General features: G+C 37.8%; 1 long non-coding RNA gene across 1 annotated transcript in view; it reads left to right on the forward strand.

The window, feature by feature from the left end:
• The window catches only part of LOC110362262 (uncharacterized), a 258,269-nt gene that overhangs the window by 180,829 nt on the left and 52,105 nt on the right, over window positions 1–25,335 (forward strand). The window contains exons 3-12 of the long non-coding RNA XR_010474328.1: window positions 3,624–3,693; window positions 8,682–8,822; window positions 10,242–10,347; window positions 15,313–15,394; window positions 16,501–16,602; window positions 18,256–18,384; window positions 20,617–20,849; window positions 21,249–21,326; window positions 22,973–23,182; window positions 24,832–24,907. This is a non-coding gene — a long non-coding RNA (uncharacterized LOC110362262). The remainder of the gene's footprint in view (window positions 1–3,623; window positions 3,694–8,681; window positions 8,823–10,241; window positions 10,348–15,312; window positions 15,395–16,500; window positions 16,603–18,255; window positions 18,385–20,616; window positions 20,850–21,248; window positions 21,327–22,972; window positions 23,183–24,831; window positions 24,908–25,335) is intronic.

The raw sequence follows: 25,335 nt of genomic DNA on the forward strand, positions 1-25,335 counted from the left end.
GCTGTGAAAGAGTGACTAAGTGCTGTTATTGAGATCTGACAATTTTCCTGAAGATGGATCTGATAACTCTATAACAAGCATATTTGAGTGAAATTACCTAATTTTAGAAGATTAGTGTATTTTCCTGAATTCAATAAGCTTTTATAAAAATCTCATGTCTACAAATCTGTAAGACTTTTCTAAAAGGAATTCTAAAGAGGGAGTTTCATTAATACCTACCTGGCAGTCCCAGAGCACTGTAGTACAGAGGAGCATCTTATAGGAGCACAAAAAATTATATTCTGGATCTGTGAAGACATGTAAGATTAGTTGATGCTGAAGGCAGGAGGAAATCATGGTGAAAAACCAAGGATTCTGGGAGGTCAGCATTTTGCAACATTCTTAGAAAAGTTAATGCCAAACAAAGCCTCAAGTTGGTCTTACTCTTGTAAATAGTTAAGGTAGCCATTATAACAATAATTTTTATGAGCTGAGAGAACTATCCCACTTGTGTAAATTAATTATATGATTTTGTTGATCCTTAGACATCAACAAGGATACAGGGTATAATAAGAATATAAATGAAAGTCCTGATACAATTACGTAGTGGATAGCCGTAGACCTTATAAACATGTAAGAAAATGGAAGCATTTTTAATAGATGAGGTATCTTCTGTGATTTTAAATGTTTGTAATTTTCTGCAGCCATAAAAAACCAAGAGCAGTGGCACAGTTACACCCAGACCTGTGGCTGCCACTCTCAGGAGAGCAGTCAGAGAATTGCCCTCAGTCCCAAGTTCCTACTGATTGTAATTTTCACTTGGGGCTGCTAAGTGAAGACCACCCGAACTCACCTGTACTAATGACTATCCCACTCAAATCCCTATATCTTTATTAAAAAAAAAAAAAAAAGGGAAATTTAGATAAAAGATGTATCCTGAGGTTGTTCCAATGGCTTTTTTTTCTTTTTCCTTTTCTTTTTTTTCTTTTTCTTTTTTTTTTTTTTTTTTCTGAGTAATAAAGTCATGACCTAATATATTCCAGCAGTGGACTAAGTTCTGTGCTGGTATGAGTGAGTGCAGCCCTATTAGTAATAGCTCCTATTTAACTTGGTACTACTGGCCTTTAAAAGTTGATTTAAAAGTTAAAAGGAACAAACTTGTTTATTGCTTTGGCCTCAGGTTAGCTGAGCAACTAAAAATTCATAATGGAACCTAATAAATAAAGAGCTTCATGTTTGTCCACCAAGCTAACACAGGTGAATAGATGCTTTCCATCCTTTTCAACCTCCACGCAATTTTTTCTGAACAATGTAGTTTTCATGACTTTGTCCATAATGCTCCATTAATCCAATGGAATCCAAATCTTTCTCCAAATTATTCTAACTCTAGGTAAAGTCATGTTTTTGAAGTTTCATTCTGCAGTAGGACAGTTTTATTTCAGTCTGTGCATTGAAAGACATTGCAGTGCTCTGAAGTTCTGAGTCCTGAACATTTTTATTTTGCTGCTGAGAACAGCATACAATGCCAGAGGTCTCTCTGGTTCCTGCGTACTGCAATTCCATCATTCTAGGTGCTGCCTGCTAGTCCACATTTTCAAAAAAAACTCCCTGTATGAAACATAATATTCAGTGTCATCTGAGTTTCTCTTATTCAGGCTTTAAGGAGATCCTTAATCTGCCATTTCAGTTTTTTCCTGTCATTTACTTCATCATGTTGTTGCATATATGACTGGCTCATCGGTCCTTCTGATCTGAATCATGCTCTTTAATATGTGCATTTGTATCTGTATAAGAAATATTTTAAAGACTTTAAATATGCCTGGAAAACACAGAAGACAGTAGCTCTAGAAAAATTATTTCAGGAGACCCAATAAAAGTTTCAAGAACCCAGACAGCTGCTTTTACCTTTTCTTTTACTGAAATTCTTGTCTTTGGATTGGGAATTTTATGCTGTGTTCAGAATATCTTTTTGGGAAAAACTGTGTGTGTAAAGGTGACAGAAGCAGTGCCAGATTTAAAAATAACCCCAGCAGCAGCAAAATGCTTTCCCTTGCAATTTGTCTTCCTGCCCCAACATTCCTTATATATTTTCAGTTATCGTCATTCACAAATAAATAGCTATAAAATGAATTCTGTGAGAACTTAATGTGCTTCCGAATGCACCAAAACCCATGTGGTGTGCATCATATACACAGCTTGCTGAACTAAGGAGAGAAATTATCAAGTTAGTTATGTGGAAGCTTTCCATAGTCTCCTTATGTGACCTCGTTACAAGGCCACAAACGTTTGAGGTCAGAGGGAACATAAATATTCATTTCTTCATGACTCATTCTGAATACTCCAATAGACAAATTTTAAAATAATTCTAGTTAACCAGCACTGAAAACATTTTGGACATTGGTCATTAATGTTCTACATGTTGGTTTGGCAAAACAGATTTTCCCAATGTTTTTCCTACTAGAAAACAAAATAAAAACTTTGATCAGCCTGCCCCCTACAGAAAGTACAGTAATTTTTTTTAATACCTGTTTTTGTCAGTGATAAAAAGAATTCGGAGGCAGCACATCACAACAGTGACCTCATCTACAGCTTCCAAAAAATAAAAAAAATGATAGACTAATAATTATTTTTCAAAATATTTTAAGCCCCTATGTATGGAGGTGTTTAAATGTGTCTAGATGGACAGTTATTTCAGAAAATGCCCTTAAAATGCTGCTACTGTACCGCTTCTGAATAAGAACGGAGTGTGGAAGCACAGGCACTGTTGTTTACACTGCTGCACTTCTGTGTGCTCCCTGTAATTCCCCTGATCTTGATCATTCTCAGGACAGGAATTTTTACTCGCCCACCCATGGCTCTGTTCTCAGATGGTATCAAGATGTATTCCACTGGAATTTCACCATGACTCTGTCCCTGACTGGCACTAATTGTGTATTTATTAAATGACAAGTACTTTGAAAAACTAAAATGTAAAGTACTGTGAAGCTCATGTCTTAAGTTTTCCTCTCATTAAGAGATTTAAAAAAAAAAAAAAGTACCGTCAATGGCTGAGATATCATAAGCATTTGCTGTCTTTTCACTGTTCCCAGTAGCTCTGTGTATGATTGAGGAAGGTTTCTTATGAAACTTCATTTAACTAGAAAATAAGGTTTTAATTCAGCCTTCACCAAATATGTTTTCAAGAACAAGTGAGGAGGGCATTCAGGTATTTCCAGACACTAGATGTATTTGGGCTAAAATGTAAATTTTGGCTTGGGGTGGAAAGAAAAAGGCATACAACAGGCATTACAAGTTCTGATTCCTGAGAAAGGCTGTTGATTCTTCCAAGTAGGGGCTTATGTTTCACATATGGATTCAACTCTGATAGAACCAGTAAAAACCTGAATGTTAGCTGCAAAATCTTCCCCTATCAGATACTAAGTCCTCAGACTACATCAGGGCAAAAGTTTTCCACTTGGCAGTGCCGGCTGAGGAAGATGTACGGAAGTAGGCCATTTTTCTGATGGTGAGAGCGAGCCAGGAAACACTCTTCTCAAAAAGTGAATTATTTCAAATATAATTTGCCCTATGTAATAATTAAAAATTACAACTCTTTTTTGAGGAAAATATCAAAAACATAACTGTGCTTTTTCTCCACCTTGCAGTGCTTTCCCCAGAGACTACCAGGCTTTTATGGCATCCTATGGGATTCCAAGTCCCACCAGCTGAAAATGGGTAGGTTTCTCAAAGATTGCTGCATTTCCTATTTTCCTTGGCTCTTTAGCTCTATGGTTTTTAAGGCATGCCAGATACTTCACATGAGATACTTGCCCAAAAAAACAGATCAGAGAAAACATGTAACATTTTCATTACAAATTTGGCACCCATTCATATTTTGAGAAACGGAATTGTTCAATTAGGTTCTTTATTTATTGGAGAAGGGGAGAAGAGGAAGGTTGTTTCTTTCCTACAGGAAACAAAACAAAACAAACAAAAAAAAGCCTCCATGGTTAAATCTCAGATTCCATAGTTAAGTGACCTTTTTTCTGGACAGACTGTAAACCAGGTAGATACGGACATTAGTCCCTTTCTGCTTGGTGAGATTATTGTCCTCTGTTTGGATCTAGAAGGAAACACCCTAGAAGTCTAAGTGCTTACTCTTGCTTCAGAATCACGCTTAGCACCGCTCACTGCAGTAGCATCACAGCTTTTCCAGCTAAGTAAAATGCAGTTATCATATTGAGAAAAAAAGAAAACACTACACTAAACATAGTCTTTCATCCTCTATCAGGAAGAGATAGATCCTGCCAAGTTTTTCACCCAGTGGAAACTCTGAAGTAAATCAGTGTCTTAGTTGTTGAAGATCCTAGTCATCTCCAGATTTTTAAAATGAAGATAACTGTCATTAGGAAATTTGCTCGAACTGAAGAAAAGCCTGTTTGGATATTTGAAACTCTGATTTTTAGTCCTGGTTAAGGGCTGATTTCTGAGGAGTGCTCAGCACCCTCAGTCCCTATTCAAAGAAGTTCTAGCTGAAGGTATCTGACAACCGAAATGAAGACTCCAATGATTGAATAGATTTCTTTCCTACTTGCACTTAGGTTACATGAATGGAACACTTTAACATTTACACTGACAGGTTATAAGTAAATTTTTGAACTATGCTTATACATATTTTTTTAGCCTACATATTGAATCCACAGCTTGCTTGAAAATCTGGTGATTCTATTGGATGTAATCTAACAAAACTCCAAAAATTTTGCCTGGCTACTTGATTTTATTTTCTTTGAAACACTGCTTCATTTTCTGAAGTTTGCTCTTTTTATTTTCACAAATTATTCACATTATATTTCTAGGCATTGGCCCACTATTCCACATCTGTTTCTTAGTGACAGGGAAAAGATTTGGTTTAGAATCTGTACTGTGTAACTATGTAGTAAAAAAATGGAAGATCTAATTTTAAAATGATGCATAGAAGATATTATTCTTCCAATAAATATAAGACGTTACATCAACAGAAATTGAGTCATATGCCCTCCTTACTGTTGATCTTCTACACCTAGCTAAATTTGCTAGAGATTTTTTAAACTGTGTTCCCACACTGTGTCCCTATCATAAAGTTTCTGTTCTAGCAGTCTTCCTGTATGAAGGACATATTTTGCAGACATGGATTCTTTCCATCTTTCAGTTTAAAAGTGATTCTTGGAATCTCCTAGAGGGTTCTGTTGCTTTAGAGCAGGGGTGTCCAACTCACTTTCACCGAGGGCCACATCAGCCTCGTGGTTGCTTTCCAAGGGCTGAATGTCATGTAGGAGCAGTTAGATTTATACAGTCCTAAAATTCCCTTCGGCCCTTGGAAGGCAACCATGAGGCTGATGTGGCCCCGGTGACAATGAGTTGGACACTCCTGCTTTAGAGGCCATTTATGCAAAAGTCTGAATTCTTGCTTTTCTGTGTGGTGAGACTTGTACCTATAATGTGACAACAAAAAAGTAGTGCAAATGATTTTTTTTTTTAATGTTTGCAAAGATTTTTTTCATTTTCTCATTTCTTATGAGAAAGTTGCATAAATAAGTCATTTTTAAACCAGTTCTAATTAAGTCACTAAGTTCTGTAATGGGGTGTCCCTGTCTAATTTATTTTGTATTAATTAAACAAGTATGCATATCTTTATTCTAGGCATTAGAAAATAGAATCAATATATTCAAAATTTGTTCATAATAGCTGGGACAGTAAGTGTTGCTGCAGAAAAGTTCCTCACAACTTAGCTCATAACCTTTATACAATCATAATGAACATTAAGAAATGCTACATTAAATAATTGGGGCAATTAACACATTTCTCAGGATAATCCTTTCTATTTTGACATCTTTTGGCCCTATTTATATACAAAATGCATTACTCAAGAAGGACTACAGGGAGTCCTTCTTCATTTTTATTTTCAAGTATACTTTTTTTCATATGTTTATGTATTTAGAGACTGAAACACCTAAGCTGTAGACCTGTGTATTTTTAGATCTCTGACCATATCTCTGTAACTAGAGATAACATTGAAAAGGAAAGAAATATATACTGAGTTAAAAATATATTAATTGTGAACCAAAACTTTTTTCTTTGACTGGGGCTATTTTCTGTTGACAATAAAGTGACCTTTGTCTCATACATATTTCTCTCATTTTTCCTTCTCTGAATACTCAAAGTTTTCAATTCAAAAGACATGTAATTTTCTGTAATTTCAATTAAATGTAAATAATATATAATTAGATTTATATTTATCTTGTAAATTAGTTATAATGTTGACAGCAAAAATGAAGGAGCTGGCTGGTGGAAAGAAAAAGCAAGTTCTTCCTTCCCTTGTTTTGTCCTAGTTCCTTCCTTCCTCTGCCAACAATCACAATTCTTTCTTCAAAGAGAGCACAGTTAGTCAAAGCCTGACTTCTCTGTTTTTCTTTTGCATTGAGCAAGCTGAAATAAATTCAGCAGTGCAACTCCAAGCCCTTTTTTGCCAGACTCGTAAGGACACTTTTAAAATGTTGTCAACAACGTGCCAACATGGTTCCTTAAATTACATCTCCACTAGTCTATGTAAAAGAGAAAATCATTAAACAAAATATCTCTTTTTTAACATTTCAAAACTGAAATGCCAAAATATGTAGCTTTCTTTTTACAGAATATAAGGACAGTGTGGCCCAGATACACAGGGTTCAATGGCACAGATGCAGCTGAACCTGTACATACATGCCACCGTCTGCAAAGTGTCAGACTTCTGGCCCTTAACTCTGGAATCTAGGGTGTCTACCTTTTTTGTCAGTTGCCAAACAGCCAAAAGACCAGAAATTCACAAATAAGGGCAGTAGGGTGGTGTATTACCATGAAACATGGCAGGATTGACAGACCTGTCTAATTTACAATCAGACTTTCTTCTTCCTCTTAAATACCACACAGAAGTGGGTTTGGTCCTCATGAACATCTCCCACAGACATAAAGCACCAAAGGGTTTATGGGACTGGGGCCATGGATTGTTTCCTGGAGGACACTGTGCCACATCACAGAGCTTTTTGTTGCATAACTTTTACTGTTGATTAAAATCAGCCGAATTGCCTGTTGACGTTGCTGTTCTCTTTTAACTGTAAACATCACCTTTGAGTGTATATTATGAGCTAAATTAATTAGAAAAGAAAGGTGAGGAACAACGATGGTATTTGCAACCTCAAGTAATAGATTGGATTTTTTTTTTTACCCATGTATGATTTTTATGTGTTAAACTTTATCAATTTCTGCTTTTTGAGTATCTGAACTGCAGGTACCTTTCAGTATTACAGATTCATAAGGTAGCAAATGATGACTGGGTAAAATATGCACATAAAATTCCTCCTCCTTCCCAACAATTTTTTCTCTCCAAATATTTTCTTCGCCAAATATTTTTCTATTTCATTTGAAAGACAAATCCTTTATTCTGCTGCTTTTAGTCACAAGCAGTGTAGGAGAAAACAATGAAGTTGTAAGCTATGCTAGCTATCAAATTTCTTCCTTCTCTGTTTCTCATATCAACATAGTCTTCTGACAATGTCAGTTTGGATCGTAAGGGCAATGGAAGCTGGACCTATACTGGAAGTACCAACTGCTACATCCTAAAAGCCTCAGAATATGGCAGCATGTGTGCCTGTCAGCTGTCCATAGTCTTATCTATCCCCTAACCTGAATGAAATGATCTGGCAGTGTTACTTTTCAAAAGATACTTAAAGACAAAACAAAGAAGGAAAAACTACAGTAGAAATGCATGGGGTGAGCAGGAGGAAGTAAATGAAAATGCTGATTTTTACACTTTCTAGTTCTCTGACTCTGCACCCAGCTCTGGACAGCTTGCCAGGAAAATGTGATTGTTAGCTCTAATGAGTCAAATATTTGTGAGGAATGCTGATTATATAACCACTCAGAGTCTGAAAGAACACATTTCTGTCAACTGTGCAGCCAAGATGGGCTGGTTAAACAATAGTAATTAATATAATTTGCTTTAAAAAAAAACATATATCTGCTAGGGTATTTTACATTAGCAGAGGAAAAATTTCAATATCTTACAATCACAGGACACTAAATAAATAACAAACAAATGTATTGCAGTTTTAACAAGTTGGAAAGCTGAAACAGAAAAATGTGAAGCTGGCCTCACTTTGAAGGAGGATTGGTACCTTATTATTTGTGTTGTGGTAATGCTCAGATGTTCTGAGACAGCACCCCCATTAAGAATACATTAGAAATGTGCATAACTTCATGTGATGCACAGAATAAGTAAACAGTTCTGAGCACACTTAAATAAACATCTTGGAAAATTTGAGTCTGAGAGGTCAACTAATGGTAGGAAGCTATTTTTCCTCCCAATCTTGCTTTATTTTGTTCTCAGCTAGCAGGATACTATAGCTTATGACATATGGTCCGCTTAAATTAGGCAGGCACTTGAAACCTTGTTCGTTCGGAGCAACGTGTGAAGCCAAGTTGTCTATTAATAGGAAAAGCCTTGTCCTGGAAGAATGCGTGTGCAGCAGTCAGTCTCTGCATGGGGGAAATGAAGGATATGATACAACAGGGAATAAAACGAATTTCTTACTTGTTACAGCCAGAACCACTATAACATAATACTGTTCCAAACAAAGCGGAGAAGTGCTGTTAAATTCTGTATGTCTAGGAGGCGGTGTCTTTAGTGACTTGATATCTGTGTTTTCCAGCATATACTGACTTTCCAGAGTTGTCTCCAAGTTGTAATGGACAACCTCTCTCCTGCTATCGGAGCCCAGAGAGAAATAAACCAAGACCACCAGCTAAGACATTACGTAATTGCCATGGATATGAGCATTGAATGCCCTCAGGTACCGTATTTAAATCAAAAGCTTTAATCAAAAAAAAAAAAAAAAAAGGCATCTGAAAAGGATTTTTAGTTAAGTATGTAATTTTTCTTTTATAAAACTAGAAATTTTACAAGAATCTTGCAGTAAAAATGCTGACACAAAACAATCTTATTAGAAATATTTTTTAAATGCCCACTTTCCTATACCACATGCTTCAGTGTAAGTTTCAAATAAATTTTTAAAAATAATTGTCTTTACAGAAGTGAGTTATAGAACATACCCAGTGATGATTATTATGCAAGAATTAATATATATGTAAATTATCACCAAGCTCTGTTGATTGCTGCAATTTCCATTCCTCTGCTTTTGAGAAATGCAATTTTGCCAACAAGGTTCTATATGGCATAGCACTGCAGAGATCATTTTCCTAGCCCATCACTTGGACTTGTCAAATATAAAACTCCTTTTCTATCAGATATAAGCAGCTTGTCTTCACTTTCAAAGCCATTCCTAGCTTCACTTCATCCTACCTATCATCTCTCATTCAGGATCAAGAAATCACTTATTTCACTAATTAGCCCGTGATGCTGGCCGCCTCCATCTACTTCTTAGATATTCACTTGCTCAGTTTCAAGCTTTATCCCATGCCAGTCCTTACATTTGGAAGAGCTGCTTTAGACATCTGTAAAGCTACTTCATTGTCTTCTTTCTAATCCCATCTGTGAGGTTCCCCTGCCATTATGCCTTCAAGAGAAGTTTCAGAGTTTGGGCTGACTTAGTCTAGTTAAAATGAGCTGCTCCAAAAAAAAAAAAAAGATTTGTGGATTGGATTCAAACAGAGCTCTTCCAAAGATATGAAGGTTGGTATTTCCTACTCAGATGCGGCACCATCAATTCTCTATGGTTACCAGTGTCTCATTTGTAGAGGATGTTGCCTTGGTGGTGTTGCAGACCAATATATTTCTACTTGAAAACAGGACAGAATAAGGGTGGTCTGCCTGGATTGCAGGAGCAACTGTGGTAGTCACTGACACATCTGAAACAAAGGGCTGGTCTAGAGAGTGTCTTGGCCTTTTCCTTCATATGGGAAGTGAGGGCTAACAAAAGATATTATTGGTATTGGGTAAGTGAAATAGTGGTCCTGCTGCTGGACATAGGCATTGGGCATTGTCCTATACTTGTCGAGAAAGACATTTTTAGTTTTGGTGACTGATGTGGGGGTAATTAGAGGATGGGAATTGTCTCTGTTTTGTTCAAATTTCTGTCTGGAATGAATGAGTAGTCATGGGAACCATTGAATTGCACTAGGTCATCCCCTTAGCTGAGTAATTGAAGCAATTACGTTTGTAGCCTGTAGCCTTGGACATGTTTGCATGTTGTGTCATGTTTGTATTCTCACCTCCACCGCCAGTGACTCAGAACCAAGTCATCTCTTTACAGGAATTACTTACAAAGGAAACTGGAAACTCCATGGCATCTCTGTCATCTTTCCCTTCAGATGCTGCCTCCAAACCTCTTCTGAAGGACCTTGTGCAAAGCAGAGCATGTGAGTACTTCTGCTAGGTTTGATCTAAGCATCTCCAATTTTGATGAACATTTTATTTCAGGATGCTGGAGAGAAAGGTGCCTGCCTCCTCCTCTTCCTCACCTGTTCCTCCTGGCATTCAGCCCCAGCAACCAGGGAACTGCCACAGGTCCTGAAAGAGGCAGAAGGCCACAGTTTCCCCACATTCCTCACAGCTTCCCTTGGGCATCCTCCATACAGGGTCTTCAACCCCAAATCCATCAGCATTTCCAGCTGCTAAAGGGCCAGCAGGTTCCTCAGTTGCTCTGCATGAAGATGCTAACAGAAACGTTCAGACCCCTCTGCTGCAGAGCACTTTGTTGGTCTTACACATTAGTCTGGCTGGCTAAATCTTCTGAAAAACATTCTAATTTTCAAGTTATTAAAATGACTTCCAGAGAAGCAGTGACTAGATCCAAATTGAAAATCTTTAACCATCCCTGGAGGTGTTTAAAAGGCATTTAGATGAAGTTCTTAGGTACATGGTTTAGTGCTACAATTAGGTTATGGTTGGAATCAATGATCCTGAGGGTCTCTTACAACTGAAATGATTCTATGATTCTATAACATAGGGAATAACCATTTTTAAAACACCCATAATTTATCAGAGGTAGATCCACACTCCTAGAAAGTGAGGCTGGGATTTCGCCAAGGCACCAATGGGATGTAGGAAGCAAGTCAAGGTCTTGTTCAGAATTTCAGTCTAAAAACACCCACAGAGTTGTGCAGATCCCTCAAAATAAAAAGTAAAATCAGTTCCAGACTGAACTTTTTTTGCCAAGTCTCAGCATAAGACTGTATTTTCGTAGCCAAGCTATAAATCTCTGAAAATAAGAATTTATGTGGAAATGCTGATATAGAATTACTAAAAGCTCTGGTAATGGCTATAGCACTCCATGATTTGATGCTGAAGGCTATTAGTCCCAAAGAAAACTTTGTTGGAAGAACTTGAACTTTGGAGGTCAATGAGATCTCAGAGGAAGCTGGACTGGAAACTGAGAAGAACTGCTTTTGTCCATGCAAATCAATTGTTACTGTTTTCCTGTCTGAGAAAATTGTAATGCAAAGGCTAAGGATTTACAAACAGGAAAAGGGAGAACCTCTCAAAGTCTTGTAAGAAGTGGTGATTCATAACATTGTTATTTTTTTAGATAGTGCTGTTTTAAAACCTTGTTCTGAATCTATGCTGATGGTTTAACCAAAGGTAAAACTAGGCAGTTCACTTATGTGCCCACATTTTAAAGTTATGGTAAATTTTGTTGTGGTTGTGGTACAGTCATTGCAAATACTGTTTTGTAAGAACTGACCCTCACATTTCAGCAGAATTTACTGCAATTAACAGAGAATATGCAAGCATTTTTAATAATGTAGCCTAGAAGATCTGAAGAAGTTTTTTGAATGGTATTTTGAAGCAAAAAATAAGTCAGGAAGATCTATTTTAAAGGGGAGCAGTTAGAGCATGTGGCCTCACAAAACAGCTGCATTAGGCAGAAGTGCACGTCTCCCGGTGTGGTATGAGAAGCTCACTTCTTAGTTTCTACCAGGGATATCCAGGACCTAATGTCATTAAGTGTCTGTTGACTTAATTCCTTAGAAGGCCATCACACTGTGGTTTGGCAAATGGCCCAGACCCTGCCATAGGGCCTGACCAGCTTCCTGTTGCTAGAAGTGAAGAACGTTTGAAAAGAAGGCAATAAATCCTCTCCTTCTCTGCAGCCAGGTAAATCAGAGCAATTCATTTGGGAGCCCAAAAGCAAACCATAGGCAATGAAGACAAAGTATTTTGTGTGTTGGCTACAGGTTAGGCTTTGGGTTCCTTATCAACCTAAATAACAGGATCCTACTGTGTCCCTTCTCAGTTTAAGAAATGTAAGCTTCTGGAAGCAATCACAACAGACAAGCCAATGTATCAACTGAAATAATGAATAAGGTATCTTGAAATTTGTCTACTTCCATTGAATTCATGCAAGTAAATCCCTAGCAATTGAGGCCATGCATGTGGGTGGGCTTATAGTTACTAATTAATCAGAGCCAGCAATTAGTATGTCTTGTTTCACACATTTTCCTAATTTTGTATTGTTTGTCTGGTTATTCCAGAAAAGTTGAGAATTAAAAAAAAAGGCTGCTAAGTGTAAAAAAATATATCGTACTTAAATGGAAGCATGAGTAAACCATTATTTATACAAAACTGTATACGGGCACTATCTAGCTAGTCCAATAGGGTTTTTTACACAACATTTCCAATATCACAGGTTCAGAAGCTTATACCACACACAATAGTGCACAGGGCAAAGGTAGCAGAACCCCCAGTAGATCTGTTCTTTCTCTCCTTCAGGAAATGTGGAGGTGACAATAGTTAAGTAGAGTGAACTGGGAAAGTTGAGCATGAGGATAAGGGTGTTGGATCACAACCAAAATATCAATCCTGAAAGTGATAATTTGATAAATATTTTAGAGATGACTCAGTAATCCATGAAGAGAAGATGGGTGACTATGCTCCTGTAGACATTTTCTCTGAGCTGCTACAAGTGCCACTTGCAGAAAGTGGTTGGCAATAACATTTGTCCTAGTGCCGCTAGTACAGGGTCAAAGCTTGACTTCTTGAAGGTATTGTTTTTTTAAGAAGTACAGCAGAATGTAAAAAGATGTGTATCTTTCGGCCCTCTATGATGGCAATACTCTGGCAACTCAGGACCAAACAGAAAACAAAAGCAGAAAAATAAGGACTTGATAACATGTTTGGAGATACCCAGAGATGTACATATCTAAGAGCCAGAGAAAGAAATGTGATACATGCTAAAAAAAAATTAAACTGTTCTTCTGAAATGTGACTTGTTAGTGTTTCCTACAAAACATTACTTTAAAAGAATTCTAGAAAATCATTGATGCTTAGTAAGATGGTTTACAATTGTCATATGACTAAGGTTGCATAAGGAAGAAGCAAAAAGCACCTAACCCAAAAAGACTGACGTAATTTACTCATCAAAATTAGTGTTTGAATAGTCATGTAATAAAGAGCTTAAGATTTCTGAGACTGCATTTCATCTTTTACTCATCAGGAATGTTTTGGGTCAGCTGATTTTCCTTTTATTTAAACAGGAGAGAATTTCTGTAAAGGTAAAAAATGAACTAGAAATAAAATAATAAACCCTTGTTTTACAGCACCAATAGAAGAGAGAGTCTGTCAGAAGCCACCTTCTCTACAGAAGGATGGACTTTGGTCCCATGGCAGTTAAAGAAGAGCAAATTGTTTTTATCAATCCTACTGAATGTCCTAGTTTTCAACACTGAAATAATGCCTAACATTATTTTGCATTGATAGCTGTTTAAATCAAAAGATGCACATTTTGGACGTTTTCTGTTTGCAATCAAATTTTCTGTGGCTAGTGTTTATTGTGACCTTTGTGCTAGACAAGAGATGCCAAATATAATTAAAACTGATATTGCAACATAAGAGAATACAACAGTTTAGTAGGAACCCGTTTAAATATCTTTATTGTGATTTTTTTTTTCCCCTCAGAGTAAAGCAATAGCATAATACCCAGCTGCAGGATAATATTGGCAAGCAAGGCCATGAATTTCAACTGCAAACCCTAAACACTGAATGTGCTGTGCTTTTTAAAGAAATCCCCTTTTGTATGAGATATGTAATACCCTTTTGTGCTGGAGTGGTTTGCATAATAATAGTTTTCTTTAGTTATTCGTTGTCATGTGATGGAGCTGCAAAGTGAGCTAGGCAGTAACAGCATAAAAGACAATTTTCCATTTTTGTCTCATTTTTCAGAGATTTTCTTGTCTTGTAAATACTTTATCTTCAGAAAAGATATCCAGTTATTAGCATTTCAGACCTAATTGTTACTTTTCTTAATATCCACCTTTCTATTTGAGCTTTTCTTTTTCAGAAGAAACAGCAACATTATTTCTTTTGCACTTATGAAGAACCTCAAGCATCTTAAAATTATTTGGCATATGATCATCTGGTGTAAATCAGTGTAACTCTGGTCAGAGACATTGATACCTTGCTCAAGACTTCAGCAGTAGAACTATTAATACTTGACTGGAGAACCCAAGCACAATATATGTTATTAACTGCATAACTGACATTAGAGTTGTGCATATGTTATACTGCACTACTGAGATAAAAGGCACCACCTGACTGAAGAGCCATCTTAAAAATTAGACATCGAGGATATATCTGAGACCAAGCATAACATTTTAAGAATTTTCTGATTAGTTTTCTCATGTGAAATTTTTTATACGATTCCTCTTGGGCCCTTCGATGTGTTCTAGTCTGCGTAGTAAGTAAGGAATATTTCCCAAAGGAGATATAATTACATTGAAATGGAGCTGTCTTATTCACAGTGGAAGCTATAGAGAAGGACTAAAGCCAGGGGAAGTTCCTCAGCTAATGTACAATAAACTAGCCATTATTCTAACGGATACTATCGAAGAATTTTTTCCTTTGAAATCAGTGGAATTATGCCAAGTTGCTCTAGTTGTGACTTTGGCCATTAAATTACATGTCGTTTTCAACCTCTGACCTACAACCATTTCCAAGCAAGCCCTGAAAAGTAACAAGGAAAAGCAAGGCTATTACCCATTAGCTTAAGTTCAGAGTGCAGAGAGGGTTCATAATCTTACTGGAAACATTTTGAGGTTTGCAAATTGAAAAAGGTCAAAACCAACTGGGCTAGATTATTTCAGAAAAGCTTACAAGGTGGATTAACATATAACAGTACATTATCAGATTTTCATGCTGCAAAGAATACCCAGGCAGAAAATAAATGCTCCAGAGCCCAACAGTCACTCTTTTTACAGCTCCATGTGTTAAAATAAGAGACCATTATATGTAGCCATCCTGTAAAAAATTACATTAGTAAATCAACATATCCCTTACCAAGCAACCATAGATTACTGTTTTCTAAAACATCTATCTTTGCTAAATAGGGCAAGAAAAAATCATCACAGCTCCAATCAGTGAACGTACTATCAATTAATACCAGAACCATGGAGGAAGCCCTGGATCTAGGTAAGAGAGTATTGTAACGATTATATGCTCTGCAAATCTTTTAATCTGAAATCTCACAATTGAGCCACAGGGTTCTCTCATGTGAGAAATATGAGTTGCCTCATATCAGCTGGATACCAGATACTATTAATTCACTGCAGGCTAAGCAACATGTTACACTCTCAGTTAGTGCTAGTGAGATATATTAGCTTAGATAATTCTCTTTGCCTAGAGAACCTGAAAAAAAAAAACATCTTTCAGGAGGAAAACATTCAGTGGAGTTGTCTGAACATTTTTTCAAGGAAGGTATAGCCCGTGCTTTGCTTAGTGTGTCATTATAAGGCACTCTGAGCTTTATTGGAATAAGCACTTGTGCTTCACAGTCACATATGTCCCTGAGATACAGCTCTTTCCTCTAATTTTCCTGTTCCTCTCCCCAGATTTCTAGGGTTCTGTGATTTTTTTTCTGCTCCTTAACAGATGTAGCAAGAACCTTATGTACTCACCACTTTCTTTCATCATTTCTTAGAAGAGTTGAAGTTTTTGTTCACAGGAAACTGTGAATGAGAAATAAATTATTCTGTTAAAATAAAAAAAAAAAAAAGACAAAATAAAATAAACAAACAACAAAAAAATCCCACCAATTTGCAAATGTCATTTTTATGTGAATATTCCAGAGTGACGCAGATGGTCAAAAATTCAAAAATTGGAGGAAACAGCCATGGGATGTGTTTGATTTTCTGATACAACTGTTGCTTAACTTTTAAGTTAGTGAACTCTCTAGAAAGGCAAATACATCCACCTTTTTCTAATAATAACTGTCCTTCGGGTGATTTGGCAAATCCTTTTAAGTACTACATGGTATGCACACTTTTTTTGATATTTTGACTGATGCAACTGATTTTTATTATGTGGGAAGTATAAGTGTGTTCCAGAATTAAATCCTGATATGCACATTTAGACTGGCAAAACAGGCACCTTGGAAGAACGTATCATAAAAGAGAGTCTAACTGTAAGAGAGACAAACTGAACTTGCCTGTTGTTCAGCTAAATTTAAGGTGCAAAAGCACCTTTCTGTCCTGTATCCTCATTTGCAAGCGATGACACTGGTCTTTCTTGTCTCACAGATGCATTGCCCCAGCCAGCTTTGCCAGTTCAAAAGAGTCTCCAGGAAAAGGGTAGAGCTTCTTCTGCAAGGCAGCCAGTCATCTCCTGCATCAAGCCCAGCTGTAAGTAGCATTGCAGTTCCAACACATTTGTGACACTTGGAGTGACTGGGGTGTGTCACATGCAAGTTCACTGTACTGTAAAGGAGGAATTCGCAAGCTTAGTTGCCTTGTAGAGTATGATTATTGTAAAGTATAGAACGTTTTATGCATGAGCATGTAAGCAAGGAGATGTTTTCTGTGCTTGACTGTACTGCTCTTAGTAGTAGGACACCAAGGGGATTGTACTGAAAATCTGGACTCCAGTGGTCTCTGGGAAAGTGTGTATATGGATCCAAACACTTTTGCTCAGTTTTAGCTCATATCCTGATTACCACCTGGCCCCCCTTTTGAAATGTTTGTGGCTGACTGCTTTGCGAGAGAGGATATCGCTTTAGATGAGCTACTGAGGTGTACCTGTGTGTTAATTCCTGGGACACTTCCACAGTAACAGCTGTCGTATAAATTTCATATGACAGCTTTCTAATGCAATGAAATGTTTTAATACTTTTTAGGTGAAAAAAATACTAATTTGTTTGGCAAATGAATGCAAACTCATTAGCCATTACATTATCTGAGTCCATAAGAGGTCAGAGTGCAGTATTTTGGGAGACTTACGGGAGTCCTGGAGCGAGCCCAAGAAAGCAAAAAACAGCACAGGATCTAAGTGGAATAACAAGTCTTCCCCAGTGCTGGCTGCAGTAGGTAGGGTAGGAAGGACAGAACAGTCCAGGACAAAGTTATTTGTACTCTCTGTGTGACAGCTTAATAAGAATAGGACCCTGTTTCAAGTAAATTGAGCTTTTTCATTATTTTGTGACCTCTATACAGGAAAATGCAGAATTCACCCAAAACAGTCTTCTGGTGATCTGGTCACTGAGAAAGACTTCCAAACAGCCAAGGTCTGAGTCTTAACGAATTCTTAAAAGCTTATAAAACGCTATTTCGTTATATATGCTTTAAAACAAAGGGTTTATTCTTACATGTTAGCATGTCTTTATTGGCACCATTTCTTTACTTTTTATAGGAGTGAGAGCGTGACTACTTTTATGCCAGCATATTTGATTGTGTATGACTTATTTTACATTTACAGGGATCTATTGTTGCTTAGGAGGAAAAATAAAATTTCTGTAAAGTGCTTAGTTAACTCCCTGTTTAAGTTAAGCAAGACATATCTTTGGAAATCTCTTAAAGGATTTTTTCTAATGGCGCCAACGGGACCCTTGCTTTGCTTATAAAAATATATATTAATTTATAATGGACAAAGATACAATTATCCCAGAATAGCTTCATGAAAAACAACTAGATTTTTCAGACGAGGTGCACAGACATGGATTGCAGTGTATGTTACTGCTCTATGGCAGAGCAGATTCTAGGTTGGCTTTTCTTTTCATTGTGAGACATATTCTCTTACTTTCCATCGTCAGAAGTAATATCCTTTAAATCAATTGCATTTCCTAAGCAGAATTAGTCCTTGTTTATGTGAGCACAACACAAAGAATAATCTTACCCAGAATTTTAATATCACCAGTGATGAAAAACTGAATGCTTGAAGTCTCACTATTCTCAGATCTTTGCAGTCTCTCAAAGTCTGTCCCAGCTTAATCCAAGAAATTGCAAACTCAGTCTCACTGTAACAAAAGAAACTGAATTCATGGGCCTTTTTCTGTTTTCTAGGTCAGGAGTTCTGCCCTCTGCATTCCCACTAAAGCTTTTATGCTAAGTCCTTATAGAGCTGAATAAACCTTGTTGAAACTTGATTACATGTTGTATTAAAAACACATCTGGAAAGGACATTTCTCACAGGTTTGTGTTTAATTATTAACAGTTATTTCTGTTGACTCCCCAATTAACTTATTAAATATGGATTATTCCTCATGAAGACAGAGGGACGCTCAGACATGCAGAACTAAAGTTCTCTCAGCACCTGAGTGTATTTAAACCCAAGGCCTAGTTGTCCTGCTTTATATTTGGTCTCAAGCATGAATTGCTGTAATAGCATCTCCAGTGACAGTGAAGTCCTTCCTCAGTGGATGTGAATGCATTGTCTAGGTCTTGTTGCTAGGAAAAGCAGCTGATTAGAGGGCTGGTGTAGCAGGCAGTTGATGTAATACATGTTTGATAAAACTCTTATCAGAGCCTCGCACACTTTCAAGAACGCTCACAATTCAGTTGGATTTATCAATAAGAAAAGAGCCCCATTCTTTCTTCATTTCACTCACCTGTTGGAAGCAGGTCTGCAGAGCTAAGTTTCAAAGCTTGAAAGCAGCACTCTGTCACCTCCTGCTATTCATACCCATCATAGGGTGACAAACAGATGCAGCAAAGGAAATGCCAGGTCATAAAGAATGTTTTGCCTCTGTATTGGTTCTGGTGATCTGAGCAAGTCAGAGTGCTTTGAGCTGCTTTGTTTTCCACATGCAGATATGCTCTCCTTGGAAGGCTTTTCAGGTGCTGTCTTCAATGAACCATGTCATTCAGATCCTGAGGACAACAACAGAGGAAAACAGCCTCTCAGAAGTGAAGCTGGACAAGTCTTCAGCATAATCATCAACTGCAATTGTCTCTTCCCAAATGATATGACCGATCCATAGCATCAGTAGGGGACCACACTCAGGGAATAATAATAATAAATTTATAGATTATAACAATAATAACTGTTATTCTTATTTAGCCACCAGATACTTTTGATTAGTGCTATTTAAGGATATGAAATCAAAGACAAGCCTTTTTTTGTAAAAACTCCTCTGTTAATACTTATTAAGCAAATCATGTAATTTGCTTAAATTCCTTATGTAATAAGCAACTTAGATCAATTAAAATAGAGTATTTCTTTAACTCATGTAAAATTTACGTTCTTTGTTCTGTAATGCCAAGAAAGATAACCAAAAGAAAACCTTCAATCTCAGAAAAAATCTAAGAAAAGTGTATGCTAGACACACTAATAGCTTGCTAATCTGTGATTTAGCATCACTGGTCCTTTCTGCAGCTGCTTTGTAAAATGCAGATTAGCTCTCCGGTAGCTTTCAGAAGGGATTTGATGGATGACATTGGATTGCCATAGCAGCCCCTACACCCTTCAATTGCATGGTTACTGAATCAAAGAATTAGACACCTTGGCAATTTTTGGCCCTTGAAATGGCTTCACAAAACCTTGGCCATTTGGGTGCAATTCAAAACACCCGAGGAGGAGGGATCAGTGAGGGGACATTGCTGTATTGAAGATCTGGGCAATCACATGCTTTTAGAATTTGATTAGAACAATACTGGGATAAGTCATTTAGTAAAGGTGTAAAAGAAGTGAAAAGAAAGAGAGAATGTGTTGACTTCCCCCAAATGCATGAAGCTTTGCTGTCTGGAACCAGCTATGTGAAGGCATCCAGTCAGCCTTCCAAAATCACCAGGAATGAATTAAATAGATTTTAGTAATTGCTAGTGCAAACTTTACAAATTCAAATAATCTTGGCATATTTGCCCATGCAAGGATTTGTATTCTCATGTCTTTGGTTTATTGAACAGCCAGTCTGCTGCTAATAGAGCACTTACAGGCAATGCAAAAGTTCGTTATCATCTCAATGCCTTTCCAGTTTTTCTGTGTCCCTTGAAGGAGAGTATGAAAAGGCCTGATTTTCATTTTCATGGAGTTTTGGTTTTTTATCAAATACATCTGTCTCAGTTTTGAAAAGCTGGCTGCAATAAGCAAAAGAGAGTGGAATATTTGGGCTTATGAAGAGTTGTATCAAAAAGTAGCACTATAACTCAATTATATCAGGGACAATTTTTTAACTTTGAAGACCCTTTGCAACCTTAGCAAGGTCCATAGAGTGCAGCAGGGGACAGAGCAGAGGAAATAAAATCATGTCAAAAGTGCAGGTACATATGGTTAATTTGGGGAAGTTAGCAGCAGGGTGGGGAGGTATTGTATACTACTGATTTACAAATACACCACTTTATAAATTGCTTTAAGTATAACTTGGACATCTGTCACAGGATAAATGCTTCCTGCACATTGACTCTGTCCTTTCTTTTCACCTACAGTCCCCGACCATTGAACTGCTGCGGTTTAATTGTGTGAAACTGAGTTTCAGGATTCAAGATCTTGCGCAGATTGTTCTGCAATAAATTCTTCAGATTCAGCAACATCAGCAGGAGGGAAGGCCACGGATGTCAAACTAACCCCACCTCAGCAGCCAGTTGTGCCGTCATGTGAAAAAAGGATTCTTCTTTCTGTATCAGCCAGGGTTTTCCCAGCAGCCAGCCCTGTTGTACAGGTGACTTTTATGGATGTGTGCCTGTTTCCTATACTTGCCTTTGAATGCTTTGCATTTTACTTCTTTTCTTGCTAACTTCTTCATGGCTTGTAGAAGGTGTTAGTTTTATCTGTGTTTTCTCTGACCTTGCAGTCCCCACTCACACAAATGCTCCACCACAGTTTGCCCCTTTATACCTTAGTCATTCTCGCTTTCTGCTGTACAAAGGGCAGAGCCAATCCTGGGCAATCTCTTTCTGTGACATGCTGATGTTTTGCACTTAATGTATTATCACTAATGACAAGCCTGCCTCAGGAAGTTCCAGCAACCCAGAAAGCATAGGGGTTTTTATACAACAGCTCTTTTAAAAACAAGTGTATATCACATACAGAGAAACTTTTTTCCTTTGGTTTCCTGCAGGTAGAATCAGCAGTTGATGTTACACATAAAGACAAGCCAACAAGACCTTGCGCAGCTGAAACAAGCCTGAAAGTAGCGGTAACTATGATGGGTTTTTTTGTACTGTCCGTTTGTATAACATTGCAGAGAACTTCATGCACCACCTAGCAGAAAGCACGTTCTAGAAGGGATCCTACTGTTATACCCCCACCGCACACTGCGAGGACAATCCTGCCCTCATTTCAAGAGGGCTGTGCTGTGAGGCTCCACTCCTACCACTGCATTTGCATGAGAAAGCAAGAAAGTTTACATCTCGTTGTAACGCCCTGGAAGGCTGCTCTTGCTAATTATTTTGGGGAAATAGAAGGAGCCATTTCAAAGAAAGTTCACATTTCTTGCACACAGTGCAGGTCATCTTGCAGTTATATCTGAGCTCCTAGGGCTGTGAGTGTTTTTCTTGACAAATGGCAGTTCTGTGACTTCAGACACTAGGGATGCTAGCATAAATCCCATCCATAAGTTTCTAAATTGGACTCCAAAATGACCATATTCTCTGAAGATAATTTAAAGAATGATTCAGGATTCAGAAAGAAAATAATCTTTCAGATTTTCACTTAATTTAGGAGCTTGTAATGAACAGGAATTTTTAACCCATTTGAAATCTCCTTTCAAACTGAGCTCTAACTATAACCCAACCTTCTGACAAACTGGGTAGAGTTATAGTGCCAACAGCTAGAAATTCAAGTGAACAGTGCTCTTTTGTCCTCACAATAAACTCGAAATCTCTCTGTTTTGGACCTCAGCCTGAAATGTTCTGCATGCCTTCTCCTCTCCTGACCTCGGCTGTCACAGTAGCACCCCGTACCACGTGGGAAAGCATCTTTTTTTTCCATCAGCCTCCATTTTACTATATCGGGCAGATGAACCATAGTTTTAATAGTTTTTAAAACCTATGCATTGCTGCATGTTTTCTGCCTGTATTTCTACTATGCCACAAGTACATATCACAAGCTAGGAAATGGGTGTAGACGTTGGCTGGAGCTAAGGGAAAGGGGAGGCTTATGAATTAAAACTTTTTCAAAAAGAGACCATGCAGAATGCTGCTCACATTGCTCATAAGGCAGGTCGAGAGAGCTGAGGTATTTAGTAGCTCAGCGTTATATGGAAGAAACCTTCTTTCCATATTCTGGACAAAGCTTATATCTAGAAAATTATACAGTAAAAATAAATCTGCAGTTCCCCATTTAATCAATTTAATATTTTTTGCTGTGTCTGTCCTCCTTTTACTTGCTACCACAGTGAACAGAGCCAAAGTCACATGCTGAAGTGGAGAGAGAGCTCTATGTGTCATAGAACACAAAACAACTTCTATGTGCCACCAGTCAAGTATTTTCTCTCAACCTGTTTGGAGGTTTTTTTCCTCCTTTTCTCCATCCCTGAGCTCAGAAGCCAGTATGAGCAGCAATAGACCTTCGCAAATGTGCTAAGGAGGAACCTTTTGAGACGGCTTCTCAACATGTTTTTTTATTTTTTGCTGACAAATTGGTGCCAGGGCCATAACTTAATGAAATCTTCTGAGAAAATTTTGCAGCATGTCAGGGAATCTCAAAGGTATGGACCTGCAGTAAAACCAGTGTAACAAATGGTTTATCTACTTTTATTTGCCTTTTGAAAGGCTGAAAGCTCAGCTTTGTGGCAAGCTGTAATATCAACTTCTTAGCTGCATTCACATTATTATTTTTCAGATTTACTTACATTCCAAATAAAGAGGCCAGGGCAATAGCTTGGAGTAAGCTGCAGTTTATCTCCCAGTGATGTCTTCAGTCTTTAAAGTTTCTTGAGCACCTCTGCTATGCTTCTCAAGAAAATTACCTGGACAATAAAGCGTGGGACATCAAGATGGTATTGCCAGTTCTGTTTCCCTCTGCACTGTGGAGCTGGATTCATGTCAGCAGGTGGGTGCCACTCTTTTTCCAGGAAAAAGCTAACAAAGTTTGCTCCCCTGTCTGTCAAAGAAACTCAGGAGACACCATGCCTTCCCAAAACACGTCACTTCCGAAGCGGGACTGATGTTCCTGTCACCACAGAGGACTTCCACTGCTTAGGTAGGACCCTTCACAGGATCAGCTTCTTCACCACAAAACTGTTTTGCTTCCCTTGTTCAGATGCAGGAAAGACAGATGAAGGGGCAGAACCTTACTGTGTTATTGAGGATCAGGACAATAATAGAAATGGAGCAGTGTAACTAAGTGGCTTTTCTGAGCGCTAAGAATCTGGACGGAAAAATGTAAATAATGTCTCGGTTCTGGAGAAATTAATGTATAGTTGCCAAATTTGTTTTTTGCACTCTAAAAGATATGGGCAGAAATGTTTTTCTCAGTTCTAGGAGCCAAGTACTTTTCTGAAAGGATTTGGTAGCATTATGCTCTTGGTACAAAAACACCCACCTCTTGAAAATTATTCTTATACCCCCACTGACCATCTCAGCCATGGCCCAAGAACTGAATGCTCATGTAGAATCTGTTCCTTTCTCCCTGACAGAATAATGTTTATTAGGAAACAGGGGCACCATTTGCTGTTGCTGAGCTGGGGGCTGGGGAGCACTGTCCTCACAGCACCCCAGATAAGGATGAAGGACAGACCTCAGCAGCCAGAGTCAGTGGAAAGTTGTCAAGGGACTTAGATTGTGCCCAAAGTGCAGGTTGAGTTGTGTAAATATGGGCACTCATCTTTGGAAATTGTTACTCTGAACTGCATCATTCTTGCCAGCAGTAAAATGAAGCAAAAGAGCTAGTCCTGGCTGGTGTGAAGACCTGAGTCCTACAAGTAAATTTAGCTTTGTTACTGCAAAAATGTTATTTGGTCAGATGTGGAGAGAGAAGGGCTTAATTCCCTCTCATACGTCTTGTTTAAACTAACTTACATGGCTGCACAGTGGGTGTTTGGAAATCGTCTTTACTTGAATGTATTTTCTGTTTTAAAATTTCACACTGTAATGAACAGTCAAGAAATCCAGATGTGCTCTGTTACAGTGAGAACATTTTAAAGGGACAGATGTTCTGGTGCACTCTCAGGTCAGGACATTTCTGTATCTTTTGTGTTGCTTCATTTTTTAATGTCAAGGAATTTGATTTTCTCAGCAACATTTGTTAATTTTTATGAAACATATAATCAGATACAAATAGATAGAAATATCCAGCATCAATTGCTTTCTTCTGATTCCTGTTCTGTTTTTGTACATAGAACTCGTGCAATTAGATTTTTACATTAAACAGGTTCCTTATTTGAAATATTACCTAGGTTTCAAATTTAGATCTGAAAAAATATGGAATGAATAAAATTAAATGGTTTTTTTTGGATAGCACACTGACAAAGGAAAGGAAATCCCTTGCTGCAGGATATTGCAGTCATGGGTCATGAACGTTTAAGAAGGAGTTACTGCCATCCAGAGGAGAAAAGTCATAAACCATCATATTTCATTGGGGTTTTTAAGCACAGAAAGGTACACCTAAATCGTTTATTCCATTTATTTCATATTAAGGAATGAAAGAATAGAGAAATAATCTAAATGTACCCAGAGGTTTCTCTGCTTTTTTATATGTAGGTATTCAAGAAACAAAGTTCAGAGCAACACTGGAGAAGCAAAAGAAAAAACACATCTGCAGGGGAAGAAGCACCAGGTAATAATCTGGATTTATTTTTCTTTCTGTGGTTTGAGATCTTTGATGAAGAGCTTTTAGAAATATCTGTGATAGGTTCCAAGCTTTGGACATCACCCCAAACTGAAAGGGAGGTGTCCCAGGCCTCTGGTGCCAGGCAGGCTCAGTGGGACAGGAGTCACTGAGGGGACACTGTCAGGCACTGTCTGGGGTCTGTTAAATCAGGAGACCGGACAGTGCGGTGCAGTGAAGGTATTTGTCACAACTCCTGATAATCAAACTAACAAACTCTGGGTTTCCAAATAAAAGGCCCCTCTCTCTTTAATTCCTGCTTCTCAAGAGAAATGTCAAAAACACAGTAGAAAATCAAGGAATAGGTGGTTTGGGGAAAAAAGCTGCTTGTCTTTTGCCCATCGTATCCCTGAAGTTGAACAAGAACAAAAAGTTCT

Source organism: Columba livia, chromosome 8, assembly GCF_036013475.1.
Source record: "Columba livia isolate bColLiv1 breed racing homer chromosome 8, bColLiv1.pat.W.v2, whole genome shotgun sequence".
NCBI classification, from domain to species: domain Eukaryota; kingdom Metazoa; phylum Chordata; class Aves; order Columbiformes; family Columbidae; genus Columba; species Columba livia.